A 5,109-nucleotide genomic window follows, 5' to 3' on the forward strand; every position below is an offset into this window, starting at 1 on the left:
AAGAGATTATTTACTCTTTATTTCACAAGCGGGTATAGCGGATCCTGTATCCGTGTATACAGTATACAGAGATATATCGAAAAGGAACTTGTATCTGATATCTTTCTAGAGGCTAATAAATCTTTTTATTTTTTATATGGCTATGTTCTATTTGTAGGAGTAAAATAAGGATTAGGCTGTGGAGAGATGGCTGAGTGGTTGATAGCTCCGGTCTTGAAAACCGGTATAGTTCTAGGAACTATCGAGGGTTCGAATCCCTCTCTCTCCTTTTGCTTATTGAATACGTTTGTTTCTTTCATTTTTATTTATTTTTTTTTTCTGTCCCTTATCTTTCTTTCATAAAAAGGAATGAATGGCTCGGCTAGATGGAATAACCGAGCCAGAACAGAAAAAAAGTAGAACAGGTATAAATAAGAAAATCTTAGTTAAGAGGGTTCATGTAAAGAACAGGTTCCAAATCACGATCGATTCCCTTTTCAAAACCTGCTGCAGCAGCTCGGGCTCTTCCTGCATGCCATAAATGGCCCACAAAAAAGAAGAATCCTAGAACAAAATGAGAAGTTGATAACCAACTTCTAGGAGAGACATAATTAACTGCATTGATCTCGGTAGCTACGCCACCCACGGAATTTAAAGAGCCTAAAGGAGCGTGGGTCATATATTCTGCTGAGCGTCGTTCTTGCCAAGGTTGTATGTCTTTTTTCAACCTACTCAAGTCCAAACCGTTGGGGCCCCTTAGAGGTTCTAACCATGGAGCACGAAGGTCCCAAAAACGCATAGTTTCCCCTCCAAAGATAACCTCCCCAGTTGGGGAACGCATTAGATATTTACCTAAACCTGTGGGTCCTTGAGCGGATCCCACATTAGCTCCAAGACGCTGGTCTCTAACTAGAAAAGTAAATGCTTGAGCTTGAGAAGCTTCTGGCCCGGTGGGTCCATAAAACTCACTCGGATAAGCTGTATTATTGAACCATACAAAACAACAAGCGATAAAACCAAAGACAGATAAAGCAGCTAAACTATAAGACAAGTAAGCTTCTCCAGACCATACAAATGCACGGCGAGCCCATGCGAAGGGTTTGGTTAAAATATGCCAAATTCCGCCAAATACACAAATAAAACCCAACCATACATGCCCACCAATTATATCTTCTAAATCATCTACACTAACAATCCACCCTTCTCCACCAAAAGGAGATTTTAGTAAATAACCAAATATAACACTGGGACTAAGGGTCAAATTGGTAATTTTTCTTACATCTCCCCCCCCAGGGGCCCAGGTATCATATACACCGCCAAAATAAAGAGCCTTGAGTACTAGAAGAAAAGCACCTAGACCTAACAAAATTAAGTGAATACCCAAAATTGTAGTCATTTTATTTCTATCTTTCCAGACATAACCAAAGAATGGAAAAGATTCCTCAAGAGTCTCGGGTCCCAGAAGCGCGTGATAAATGCCACCGAAGCCTAAGACTGCGGAGGAAATTAGGTGAAGTACGCCAGATACAAAGTACGGAAAAGTATCTAGAACTTCCCCCCCTGGCCCTACTCCCCAACCTAGAGTAGCTAAGTGTGGAAGTAAAATCAACCCTTGTTCATACATGGGCTTTTCTGGTACGAAATGGGCCACTTCAAATAGGTTCATTGCTCCGGCCCAGAATACGATTAATCCGGCATGAGCTACATGAGCTCCAAGCAGTTTACCGGACAAATTGATAAGTCTGGCATTCCCAGCCCACCAAGCAAAGCCGGTGGTTTCTTGGTCACGACCAGCTAAAACGAAAGTTCCATTAAAGAGCGTTTCCACGTGGTAGAACCTCCTCAGGGAATATAAGATTTTCATGAGGCTGATCCTGAGCTGCCATCCACGCACGAATACCCTCGTTTAAAAGAATATTTTTGGTGTAGAAAGTCTCAAATTCAGGATCTTCCGCTGCACGGATTTCCTGGGAAACAAAGTCATAGGCACGTAAGTTCAGAGCCAAGCCAACTACGCCAATAGCACTCATCCATAAACCGGTGACGGGTACAAATAGCATAAAGAAATGTAACCAACGTTTATTGGAAAAAGCAACACCAAAGATTTGGGACCAAAAGCGGTTAGCAGTGACCATTGAATAAGTTTCTTCAGCTTGAGTTGGGTTAAAAGCACGGAAGGTATTTGCACCATCACCGTCCTCAAATAGAGTGTTTTCTACGGTCGCTCCATGAATAGCGCATAGCAGAGCCGCACCTAATACTCCGGCAACTCCCATCATATGAAATGGGTTCAACGTCCAATTATGAAATCCTTGGAAGAAAAGGATGAATCGAAATATCGCTGCTACGCCAAAACTCGGCGCAAAGAACCAACCAGATTGCCCCAGTGGATAAATAAGGAATACAGAAACAAAAACAGCAATTGGACCAGAGAATGAGATTGCATTATAAGGCCGCAATTGAACAGACCGAGCAAGTTCAAATTGGCGTAACATGAAACCTATTAGTGCAAAAGCCCCGTGGAGAGCTACAAAAGTCCATAGACCGCCTAATTGACACCAACGAGTAAAATCTCCTTGTGCTTCGGGCCCCCATAGTAGCAACAAAGAGTGTGCTAAACTATTGGCAGGGGTAGAAACTGCTGCGGTTAAGAAATTACAACCTTCCAAATAGGAACTAGCCAATCCATGGGTATACCAAGAAGTTACAAAAGTTGTCCCTGTAAACCAACCCCCTAAAGCGAAATAAGCACAAGGAAAGAGCAATAGGCCAGACCATCCTACAAAAACGAAACGGTCCCTTCGTAACCAGTCATCCATAGTATCAAATAGATCATTTTCTTCTTTAGGAATTCTACCAAGGGCTATAGTCATAGTGATCCTCCTATTCAATTACTTCAACCATTTCCGAGCACCTCATATCACTTTCCAAGGCATATGATAGTTTTATTATCTGTGGACGATTTCTTTCTCGTTCAATGCCCTTTTTCAATGGTCTCGAAGAGAGAAATTTCCCATTTTTATCTATGGAGTCACAGTCACAACCGAGGTCGTGGTAAATCCATGAATTTGATTCGATTTGTTTTTCTTATACTATTTATTTGTTTTTCTTATACTATAGAAATAGAAATAAATTGTTTTTCTTATACTATAGAAAGAAATAAACCTTTGAATTCAGCATTATTCCAAGACTCCTATTTCAAAGTCTATCTTTTAAGGGAAAAATGCAAATAAAAGTAACCCTTCTTTTCCCATTCCCTCTCTATTGCATGGGTGGAAGAACTAAAATAATAGAGGATTCTGAAAAAAAAAAATGGACCTTCGAAATCCAATTTTATGTGTAGCGCAAAGGAGTTGCGATTTCTTCTTATTCCTATAGAACATCTAGTAACAAGAATATGAAATCGTAAATAGCGAAAAATTCTTGTCTTGCGCGGTCTAAGTCTAAGGAAATAAAAAAAATTCGCTTATACAATTTCATCTACATCGAATTTATATATCAGAATAGCGGATAGAGGCATCATTAAAGGAGTCAGGTCTACTTACTTTATGCTTCTTTCCAATTTTATGGTGGATTTGATAAGAACCCTTTTTGCTTTCTTGATAAATAATCGACAAAAAAAGCGTTTTTTTTATATAACCTGCTTGTTTTATTATAATTATAACAAGTCCTATATGGAAATGCCCGCTAAAGAGAAAATCTATTTGATTGTCTCTCGGCCAATATCGATTTTTAGAAAGAAAAAACAAGAATTTTCTTCTTTTTTTATTAACATTAAGAAAAAAGAATATAATTAAAATGGAATTGGCAATATAATTTTTATAGACTTTTGAAAGAAAAAAAAGGGGTTTTTTGCAACCGTTATTTCTTATTTCTTGCCTATATCATATCACGGAAACCTTTCGCTTTGGAACGTGGAGAGATGGCTGAGTGGACTAAAGCGGCGGATTGCTAATCCGTTGTACAATTTTTTTGTACCGAGGGTTCGAATCCCTCTCTTTCCGCTCCCTTGGATCATTTGGGACTTTCGAATTGGAAAGAATTCTGACCCCCGGATTTTCTCATAGATAAATGTACGAAACAAATCCAATAAGAAAAAAAAAAACTGAATTTTTACTCCTCGCGTCCAGGATTCCGTCCTGGGTCATTAGATAAGAATCCAAAGATAAAGAGTGAAACAAAGAATATCACTACTGTATAAACAAAAAGTTTGAGAGTAAGCATTACATAATCTCCAAGATTTTTTTTTAAGGAATAGATTACCAGTTTTTCCTTACCACACGGATCCACTAGGATGGTTTTTTTTTATACCTAAAAATGCAAAAAAGAATTCTTGAAAAAAATTGCAAGAATTCTTTTATAATAAGCACTCTTATCAATAGCAAAAATAGGGTTAGGTGGTTAGGTATTGTGTAGGTACCTTTAGGTACCTGCTCAACCTAGGTGCAGGGGAGTAGAAAGGCTGATCCAAATTTATTGCTGTAGCTACCCATTCAATGTAGAAGAATTTAAATTTTAGAATCGAAGGTTCATAATATAAAAATATAAAACTTCTCGGCTTTTACCCATTTTAAAATTTTTTTGGAATGAACACATCATTCAATTTGGCATACAGAGTACTAAAGATTTCATCGAAAACTTACAGCAGCTTGCCAAACAAAGGCTAATAGAAAAAAGAATAGAGGTATAACAGGCATAATATCCACGATTGGATTGAAAATAGCATAAGCTTCGGGTAATTTGGCAAAGAAAAAACTAGTAGGATAAAGAACAGAATTAAAACAGATACAGGTTAAACTAAGTATATTAGGCATAACAAGCATTTCATTCTTGTAGAGTAAATAATTGGATTTTTCTTGAGTTATTTTTTTAAGGGAAAGAAGGAAAAGGCAGATTCAAAATCTTTTTTCTTCGGACTTTCCCAAACACAAAATACCTCCTTGTATTCGCACTCTCAAATGAGAGTGGAATAAATTCGACTTTCATATAATATCTTAATAGAATTCCATGTAATGATCAATGCATTTTTTTGATTCTATATTATCCGCATGTGTAGAATACTAGCAAGAGAATATCCCTCCTTTTTTATGTAATTGAAATGGTATTGACGAATAACAAATAAACATACTA

This window comes from Triticum urartu, unplaced genomic scaffold (genome assembly GCF_056163025.1).
Source record: "Triticum urartu cultivar PI428250 unplaced genomic scaffold, HENAU_Tu73 scaffold554, whole genome shotgun sequence".
Taxonomy (NCBI): Eukaryota; Viridiplantae; Streptophyta; class Magnoliopsida; order Poales; family Poaceae; genus Triticum; species Triticum urartu.